This window comes from Pinus tabuliformis, chromosome 3_1, assembly GCF_031772625.1.
Source record: "Pinus tabuliformis cultivar Carrire ecotype Pingquan chromosome 3_1, CPIR1, whole genome shotgun sequence".
Lineage (NCBI taxonomy): Eukaryota > Viridiplantae > Streptophyta > Pinopsida > Pinales > Pinaceae > Pinus > Pinus tabuliformis.
The window spans coordinates 858,824,678-858,835,902 of record NC_142301.1 but is presented as its reverse complement, the minus strand read 5'-3'; the positions used below and the strand labels follow the sequence as shown (position 1 = coordinate 858,835,902).

The window sequence follows — 11,225 nt, the reverse complement described above, 5'->3', positions numbered from 1 at the left end:
ATGCTTTGCATTTTTCTCTTATCTTGCTGCTGCTCTTTACATTTCAGCGCTGCCATCTTTTCTTCTTTATGCATTTCTGTGCATATTGCATAAAAACAAAGCAAAAACATTGCTGATTTCATCACTGCTGCATATTACCTTTCAGAGGGATTAACAAAGATTTCATTTGCAACTGCTGCGCTGCAATACATCCTCCATCAACAAATGACTGTTAATACAGTTCAGCAACAAAAAGTTACAAGCTCCCCTTTAATGTATGCTTGTCTTCTTTTGGCAGACTCTTCTCAAAACAAATTTAGATCGACTGGGGAGTTCAAGGGGCTTTCAGATTGCCTTTCCTTCCTTCTCCATACTTGTGTAACTTTCTTCTTTTGCATGGGTCTAGCTTGTGTAAGAGCCCATGTCAAGTTACAGTCACGTGCCATATGCCCGATGTTATGACACTTGAAACATTCAACATTGTTCATGAATGACATTTCATGATTTCTTCTAAAATTGTTTCTTGGAGGTTGTCGAAGACCACAACATTTATCTTTATGAAAGGCTCTACAGTCTTTTGCCATATGACCAAAGTTTGAGCAAGCATAACAATAACCATAAAATGAACTTTGGTACCTGAGAGATGGAGGTTTTCTTGATGCACTTCTGAAGCCTTGCTGCCTTGAGATCCTTTGTTGATGACCATTGCATCTTGCCTCTTTGACATCAGCTACATTTCTTCTTGGAGCTGGATCTCTTCTATTGCTGCCTTCATTTTTCTCCTTGCCTTTGCTGGAACTAGGAGCATCACAACTTCTTTCTGGCTTCTTCACATCTCCTTTGCTTAAAGCATCCTCATCCTTGTTTGAGGGTTCAGCGACATACCCAAGTCCTGATTTATCAAATGGAGATCTGTGATAGCTGAGCATGTCATCCAATGCTTGAGAGCTCTTCATTATTTTGTTCATCCCTTCAACCTTCTTCCTGAGGAGGACAATCTCTTCTTCCAACTGTTCACATACATTGTTTTTCTTTGCTAGTTGTCCCTCAGTTTTTTCCTTGCTACGAGTAGCTTCAGCTGCTACTATTTTGAGGGAGATAATATCAGACTTCATTTTGGAGATTTCTGCTTGACTGCTCTCCATTTTCTTTTCAGCTCCTTGTGCTTGCTCCTTGGCTTCTTGTAGTTCAGACTTAAGGGAGGAGACCTCTACCTTGTACTGTCCAATCTCTTCCACAAGCTTATTCACTTTCTTGTGTCTTTGTTCAAGTTGACTTGTCAAGGCATCTGCCTGCTTCTTTGCTTCATTCAACTGATTTGTCATGGATATGACTTCTTCATGATGTTTCCTCTTGCATTGATCAAGCTCCTTCTTGAGCTTGGCTAGCTCTTCATCCCTTTCTTTTACTTGATGAGGTCAAGCTTTTCATTCTCAGCTTCTATGATGGGTTCTTCTTGACTCATTGTCATGGTCAGTGCTCCATTTGCATGAAGGTCATGCAGTCCGTCCCATATATCCTTTGCTGATGTATATTTTCCTAGATTCTTCTTCACAGAATCAGGGAGTCCATCCAAGATAGTCTTTGTTGCTTGTGCATCATACTCCATGGATTCTTTATCCATCTTGTTGTCATCAATCACTGACTCCCAGACTTCAATCCCCTCAGACATTAGGAAAGCCCTCATCATTATTTCCCATACATCAAAGTTTCCATCAAACTTTGGAACCTCAAATACTATGTTTTCAAATAGATTGCCTTCTAGTTTAGTAGAGGAGGGAGACACATTTTTAACAGGCTTGGAGGCTCTCTTCTTTGACCTTGCCATTCTTATCTAGGCTTTAAATACTTGACTGTATTTTTTAATCACTGACTGTTTCTATAACAGTAACACAAAGGAAAGCTTGAGGAATACCTTAATCCTTTTGGCTGAGACTTCACACTGCTGGAGAAGTTTGACTGCTGCAACAACACCTTCCTTTAGCTTCTTTGAGTCTTCAAAGAGCCTGGACTAGCTCTGATACCACTGTTGGAATTTTTCAATGGGGAAAATACCAAAAACCAAGATTCAATCACACAGAGGCAATGCTCTGTTTTACCTCCACAGGATCTTTTTGTGCACAGACAGCTTAAAAAAAAATTTCACAGAGAAACAGAGTATTTCACCACCATAAAAACATTCTATTCATTAAAACCTGATGCAAAGATTTACCACTGTAAAATCCCTTTTATATTCACTGCTGTGAAAAAGACAACTTACTGCTGTAAAGAAAGTTTACATAAGTTTACTGCTGTAAATAAAAATAACACAGGTTTACAAAAATCGCTTCACCATTTCCTTCATGCACTGCTGTGCAAAACCACACATGGTTTTCTTGCTCCTCTGTTTTTCAATGCCTCACAAAATATTACTAAATGTATTCGTGCACTGCTGTGCATACACAAAAAGAAAAATCGCACTGCTGTGCATTTACGAAAATCGCACTACTGTGCGCAACCGCCACATAACACCATTACAAAAAAAATTGTGCGCAGGCACAATACACCTCTCTCATATGCAATAATAACATTCTGTTATTTTCTTCATGCACTGCTGTGCACTCTCTCTTTGCTTTTCGCTTCACCACTGGTTTTTAATGGGCATCACAAATATATAAAAAAAACACGCACTCGCATTGTGCGCAGCCACCATACCCGTAAAACTTGCTCGGTGGCACTACCAAAAAAAATTACTACAGCACACACCAAAAAAACTTTCTACATGCGCTCTTACATATCTCCCATAATACGCACTAGCTAAAGACTCCACTCCGTATACTTTAAGACAACGTATATATATAAACAACATATAAAAAAAATTTACGCCCATACCCATATTAATGGGACTCCACCAAAACTACGTACATATGACAAAATGATAAAGTGCCCCATAACCATTTAAAAGGGCGTTCACCAAAAAACTGCGTCAAGCATTAAAATCCATTACTCTTCTACGGCGGTCAACAGGAGAAAGTCGTTCACTCCACGCAAACATTGATTTGACGCAGGCGGGCAGCAGCTTCAATCGATCAACGGCAGAGAATACGCAACCAGATCGGACGATGGAGAGGATATCGGAAGGCAGATTTTCACCGAGCTTTAACTTCCGATGGGTTTCGTTTGCTGATGTCATGCGGGTGACACGCGTCGCCCCCAAATCGCATCGGAGCTCAACATACGGAAACAACTTTTCATGGGAAGGCGGTGCGATGAGCTCTGGGCGGTTTTGTGGTTTTCAATCTGGCGGTTTTGGAGAGCGCAGTACGGCTGCGTTGAAATTACATTTTCAACAAAAATATCACTTGTATTCTGTGTTCATGTGAATTAATAGATAAAATTCACGAAATGCAGACGTCAAGTGCATTAGTAATATCTGCCATTGATTTTTTTAGCAAGAAAAAACAATCTGTTTTATATGATGATTAAAACAATAAATACTTATGATAAACATATCATCATCATAAACCCTATAGTACACATTGCTTCCTTCTATCATTGACAATTCACTTCAATCTTTCTCTATTCAATGCGCGGTCTACATTGACTTTAATAGATGAAATTCACGAAATGCAGACGTCAAGTGCATTAGTAATATCTGCGATTGATTTTTTTTCCAGGAAGAAAAAACGGTCTGTTTTATATTATGATTAAAACAATAAATACTTATGATAGACATATCATCGTCATAACACATTGCTTCCTTCTATCATTGACAATTCACTTCAATCTTTCTCTATTCAATGAGCGGTCTACATTGACTTTCATTCTATCGTTGACGATTCATTTCAATGTTGTTGTATTTTATTTATTGCACTTAGTCAACAAGGCATGTTGTTGTATTTTATTTATTGCACGTAGTCAACAAGGCAGAGGAGTTGCCTGGAAAGTTATGGAAATTCTGGTCATATTTTGAGAAAATTCGGAAAGATTTTTGTAAATCTAAATTATGGTTGTTAAACTTCAAAATTTTAGGTGTCCTAGACGTTTTTGATGGTACTGAATCCATTTCCACCATCAAAAACACGATTCTCATATTTTGAGAAAATCCTGAAGGATTTTTGTAGATCTAAATTATAGTTGTTAAACTTCAAAATTTTAGGTGTCCTAGACGTTTTTGATGGTACTGAATCCATTTCCACCATCAAAAACACGATTCAAACACTGACTCTACGAGATTTTTTGAATTTTTTTTGCCAGATTCTGATTACTTTTTGTTGTCTAGACAATTGCACAATTCCTCCGCCCTCTTAGACGACTCCCTATTCATTGTGTCTCATAATTCAATTTGTTATATTCATAAGTCTATACCCGGATTGTTCATAAGTCAATTCAATGTTATCATGTTCCCTTACGATACGCAACATTTAATTCAACACACGTGAAAACTTCATACGGAAGTTTGAATTCAAAAACTAAACGATGACAAAAATTACAACTCGAACGGAAAAGCCTCCAAGTATCTAAGGGGATAAAACCACCTATTGTTTTAAACATGGGAGGAAAATGAGGCATTAGCTTGAATATCTTAGCCACAAAACTTCAATCAATTATGAACATAATACAAACTTCGAATTAATTCAGAAAATTCCTATGTATAATTCATGACATTTAATCACCTTGAGTTGAAATTCTTTAAGCATCTTATCAAGTTAACCAATATCTAACCTAAATTATAATAAATAGAAAATTATCTTTTCCAGAACATTCAAAACCATTACAAAATGGTACTCTTCCTGAACGACTTTGCTGACCTTTCGGAGTAGAATCCATGACTTTCGAGACAATTAAACTGTCATCACATCAGTTTTGATGCTTTGCTTTTCAAATATATACAAGTAGGATTATGAACATTATACAACTATCATAACCATTAAAACCAAACTTACCCTACCATCTCATAAATAAGTAAAACACATGCTATGATATCAATTTAGAGGGAAACTCATAAATACATAATTTATCAACATAATTTCCATTTCATTTATATCGTTTACATTATCGATTTAAATTCACCTTTGCTTTTCAAATATATACAAGTGGGCTTATGAACATTATACAACTATCATAACCATTAAAACCAAACTTACCCTACTATCTCATAAATAAGTAAAACACATGCTGTGATATCAACTTAGAGGGCAACTCATAAATACATAGTTTATTAACATAATTTCCATTTCATTCATATTGTTTACATTATCGATTTAATCCACAAAGGTGATTATCTGATTACAAACAAAATGTTTCTTGCAACCAAGGTAGACAACATTCCACTCCACCCTAGGCTCAGTGCCACTACAATATTTATTGTGGCTAGCCACTCTCGAGTTAAATGATGAAGACATGAGATAATATCTTCTCACAAAAATATAGTGTGGAGCCATAAAGGCCATTCTCCTTCATCCCATCATCTCATTCATCTTTTGCATATCTTTCTATCTGTCTTTCTGCTTATTATTGCACTCCAAAGAGTGCTAGAAACTTTGTTTCTTTGCACCTCCTTTCAATCTTTTCGGCTCATCTCCTTAACAATTAATTCACAATTATTAAGACGTACACAATAAGTATATCCTAATATGAGCATATTAGCTCTTTATATATACTGCCCACGTTTGCAGTGACATATCTACTATATATTATGGAATATGGAGGTTTATAATATATAGTAGATATGTCATAATATTATAGTAGGCATATGTATGCCTCCTTGTTTATGGCATATGTATGCCTCCTTGTTTATATATAAAGACTTAATATACAAGTATATTTTATATGGTTTTATTAATTTATAGTAATATCTTATGGTAAATATATATGTATTTAATATACTGTATGTTTGACCATAATATACCAAAATATTTCAACTCATTTAGTCTCAAAATAAGTGTTTTAACATTAATTATAAATAATATGAGTGTTGGGTTCTTCTTATGACAACATTTTTTCTCCTAAAACATCAAATTTTGCTTATAAACCTTATCATATTTCACTCCTAACTCTGTCCAAATCCAATCTTTCCATCACATGTATACTTATGCTTATTTTTACACCTTATCTCTCCTATTTAGAACTAAATAACTAAAAGGGTTGATTAAAGCAATGCAAAGGTGTGTTTGGTTTGAATAACATATGGTCACATTATATATGCATAATGAGTGTGGTTTGTAATAAATGGTTTGGGCCACTGATTTAAATTAAAGGTGTTGAATTATAGTATTATATTTGGTTTCATGTACCTTGGTTGCATATCGATAGAATGATACTTGTAAGCTTTTTATGCATTGTCAGTTTGCTCATAGGTTTTGACTACAATCAACTTCCAGGTGAATGTATTCATGGATATGATCATATGCCAAGTGGATGTGCTCATAGCTTCAATTATGCGTTAGTTGGGCACACATTGCAATATCAAAGGAAGCAATTACAATTTAAAAGAGATATTGTTGTTAAATATGTGAGGAATTTCGGGTAGCAATTTAGTTGCTAGACCTCATGGAGAACTCTTGCATGAGTTCCAGTCTATTTTCACGAGGCAGTTATTCGACGATAAACAAAGTATCTTGAGATCCTAATAGATAGCGACCATCTTGGGTTGTTGTAACTATGTTAATAAACTCAGCTACAATCGAGATGTCCATTCTCAACCACTTATAGGCTCATGGAAGATCAGTTGTTTTAAGTGTAAAGTATAGGATCTGGAAGCTTATTGAACTATCTACAATTTGTATCCCTTAAGGATAAAATTAGCATGGGAAATTTGAGCCATGACTAAATTTGACCCATTACTATATTTGTTTTTAATCAGTTAGCATGAACAAGACCAAACCTCTAGTGTTCCAATTTTATATTTTGTAAGCTTCATATAAAGAGTAAGCACCCAAAGAGTAGACATTGTTACCATTGTTATTTGTCTCTAAGTTTATAATATTAAGACTATTGTTGTGTGATTGGAAGAGGCTCCAATTATTCGTTTGTGGTCTTTGCATTGTTATGTGTTGAAAGCTCATTTTTTTCACTGTTTTGTGTTGAGTAGTTAGAAGGTTATAGGCATGGACCGAGCCTTGAGTTGGGCCAGCTCAAGGCACGATCATGTGCCATAGTCATTTTGATTTGTTTGAGTTATGTTACTTGTTTATAGTTTGAATGAGAGTTGAAGGACCTTGTCTTTTGTTCTTTTGTGAATAGACTTGTGGTTTTCACCTTTCAACTTATATATATGTTGTGTGAAGATTTGAATAGTTGTATTTATTTCATTTTCAATATATGAATGTATTTTGTGTGGTAACATAGTTTGAAATTTCATGCAAAGTCTTTTAATGATTTTCTTTTGATTTTTTTAATGGAATGGGTGTTGGTTTCATTTTAAGAGGAATATAAAACAATTAATTGTTGCAGAATTAGAAATTAAATAAAGTACTACTTCAATAATTTTGAAGCCACATTAAGCTTACCTATTAGAGACTTCTAGGTAATGAGGAACCATTAACTAAAATCTAAGAAGTAAGACCCTTTTGATGAGACCTCCATTCCCATGCATTTAACTTAGGTCATTTTAATAAGTAAGAAATCTTGTTGTTTGTACACATAGCACCAAGGAGTCTCACAAGTTTACTAACACAATCGACAATTAAAAATAAACACGGCATGATTAATAAAATTTAAGACTAATAAAAATACTTATCAATAAGAAACCCTAAATATAAGACTAAGAAGTTACTTATGTACTAGGTTAAACTCGTCGATAACAAATCTCCCCCTTAACATTATTAAATCTCATGTTACCTTATAATTTATAGACTTGAGTAGAAAACCATTGGTCTTGTTGCTCTATAATATATGGACTCCAATAGTAAATTATAAAAACAAAAAACCTAAACCATTATAACAAAATTCATGATATCACTTAAAAAAATATAATATAAATAAAATAATATCATTCCAGTCTACGAATAAACTTAATTAACATTATTTTTTATTAATAATTGACCATGTTTATTAACCCTTCACAATTTTTTATTAACACTTTATTATTAATATGGTAAAATTAATATCTTGCAGTGATAAACAAATAAATGAAAATTTAATCTTCAATCGCAATTCCATGAACCTCAAACTTTATTGTAGTCGTCGAATAAGACAAGCAATGCAGCCTTGATTCAGCGTCGGCCAACGTGACCTCCTCGACCTGAACACTCTGTGAGCGTGTCAGGCTGAGCGCTACCTCAACACAATGGGCAAATCAAAGGCGACCTAAGGCAAGATATACTTGCGTTGCAGCTTATCCTTGATTACCCATCTTATTGCTATATTTTCAACATCAACTTACAACACCAATAAACAAACTCTAAACACAATCTTCATGAAACCATTCATTTTTTTCAACATCTAAGTTAAAACACCAATAAACAAACTCTAAACCATTCATTTTCCATTTTTTTCAATGGTGATGTTTAAACGAACATAGTTGACTCCAAATAAACCATTTTAAGTGCCCATTATATGGGGAGTGTGCAGCAAATCCAAAGACTATTATTCAATCACTCTAATGCAAATATGGGAGCGAAGGAGGAGAAAGATAGGCTAGATACAACACAACTCTACCCTTCATATTCTACTTCCAGCGCTATTATCATGTCTTCCATAGCACACACAGATGCCCCTTTCTTTCCTCCGTCTCCGTCTCCGTCTTCATCTTCAATCACTGCCTTCATGGCTGCTTCTCTAATCTCCTCGGCTCTCTTTCTCAGTTGATTCCCTTTTTCCTCCGTCATCAACATTCTTACACTTCTCTCCACCGTCTCCCGCTTCAAGTCTCCCTGTTTTCCCCTCCACATCTCGATGCACACCCCCACCTCCTCCTCCAACATTTTCGAATTCGAGAACTGGTCCCCTGACATGGGCCATCCGATAATAGGCACCCCTTGGCTCAGGGTTTCCAGCGTCGAATTCCAGCCACAGTGACTCAGGAACCCTCCTGTCGAAGGATGTGACAGGATCAGCAGCTGAGGCGCCCACTTTTTGATAAGCAATCCTCGCTTTTTTTCTTTCACTCGCTCTTCAAACCCCTCTGGTAGAAACTCCGCTGAGAACTCTGAATTAAATGGGACCTCCAGCGGCGGCCTGACGACCCAAATGAAAGGCTGTTGACTCGACTCTAGTCCCAGAGCCAGCTCCTTCATGTGTGACGACGATATCGAATTTTGGCTTCCAAAGCAAACATAGAGCACAGAGGAGGGCGCTTGGGAATCGAGCCATAGCAAAGATGCCCTTGCATATTCTGCCTCTGCCTGGTTGCCTTCGGAATCAACAGATGTATTTGAAGAAGAGGAAGAGAAAAATGAAGCGGGTAGGATCGGTCCGACCGCCCAAACCGGTCTGCCAGTGGATTTTCTCATGTGTTGGAGACTGCTATGCTCAAGGTCTTCGAACGTATTACAGATTGACCCCCAACTACGCACGTTGCGAGATATCTGGCGATTGAGAAACAAGATCCAGGGATCGGATCCTGTAGCCGTTTTCAAATATAGAGGGAGCTGAGATCGATCCAGTGTAACATGCGACATGTCGGGCAGAACAAACTCCTCCGCATGGGTCTTGGTGTGAGGTAGATGAGTGCAGAGGGAGTAATAGACGGAGGTGCCGTAAGCCCCACAAGTGCAGAACTGAATTCTTGGTATTCCCAACCTGTTTCCTACGTCCACCGTCCATGCCATGAACATGTCGCTGATGATGCACAGCGGCAGGCGCCCGCCGTCTTCTTGAATGATGTGGCGAATAAGGCGCTCGAAATGGGGTTCCAGGTGCTCCGAGGCTTCCAAGAAACGGAGGGAAAGATGTTTAGGGACGGAGTCCATGTTTTCGGTGTGAGGAGGAAGACCGTGAGCGTCGCTGGAGAAGGGCAGCTCCGCTAGGCGGATATCCAGACCAGGGCTAGCGGATTCGATCTTGGGTCGCAGGCTTCGAATGTTGAGAGGCGTATTGGCTATGGTGATGGCAAATCCGGTTCTTTTGGCAAGCAGCTTGGCGAGCTCTAGGAAGGGAATAATATGGCCCTGAGCCATGAAGGGGAGCATCACCACATGGTGCTTGGCCTTTCTAGTGGTGATAGTGGTCAAATTCTCAGCGGGAAAGGGCTTCGTCATTGCGGGTGGAAGATTTAGGCGGCGAAATGGCCCGAGAACTGGAAAGATTGCAGCGACTGCTCTGTAAAGGTTGCAGCTCCTGCGCAAGATTTAGGCAGCGAAATGGGCCGAGAACTGGACAGATGCTTAGGCTGGAAAGATTGCAGCGACTGCTCTGTAAATGTTGCAGCGCCTGCGCAATGATTCACATTTCACTAAAGGGAATGCGTGCCAGCGAGAAAATAAAAGTTGACCGAAGCGATGACGTCATTGGTGTTTAGGGTAAAACACTTTCAATGGTAACCCATACGCATCATGTATTTCTCGTGAAATGTTAACTATCCCGAGGCTTACGTAGTGAAAAAGGGAACTAGCTCTTCTCCTCAGCCTGTTCAATTGGAGCTAGCTATAGAGCGCACTTTTTCTATGCTTTATTTACTTACTATAGAGGTTTGGAACCCTCAACAACTTGACCCTACCTACCAACAGACTTTAGTACTACTTACTCTCCAGCCGGTCCTTCTTCGGAATAGTTAAATAGTTATGGATAAATATGCATCCGGTATTAAAATAATCGGCATTGTTTTCTTTCCATTTTGTTGCTTGGATAGGCCAGGTATATATATATATATATATATATATTTAATTTTTCATGTTATGTAATTTCATACCATTATAATGTTTTATGATTTTGATTAAAATTACATTTTTTGAGTTATGGATAATTATGCATCGAGTATTAAAATAATCAGCGTTGTTTTCTTTGCATTTTGTTGCTTGGATAAGCCAGGTAAAAGGATATATATATAATTTTTCATGGTATATAATTTCATACCATCATAATATAATGTTTCATGATTTTGATTAAAATTACATTTTTTGAGTTTAAACTTGTGTGATCCATGTTAATCATAATAATTTTTTTGGGAAACAATGGTATATAATTTCATACCATTATAATATAATGTTTCATGATTTTGATTAAAATTACATTTTTTGAGTTTAAACTTGTGTGATCCATGTTAATCATAATATTTTTTTTGGGAAACAATCATATAAGAGCATTTTCGTTAAAGCGTTTTGAAT

General features: G+C 37.0%; 1 pseudogene; it reads right to left on the bottom strand.

The window, feature by feature from the left end:
- Positions 1 to 8,467: 8,467 nt before the first annotated feature.
- Positions 8,468 to 10,535, bottom strand: LOC149190281 (UDP-glycosyltransferase 92A1 pseudogene; annotated as a pseudogene).
- Positions 10,536 to 11,225: the final 690 nt, after the last annotated feature.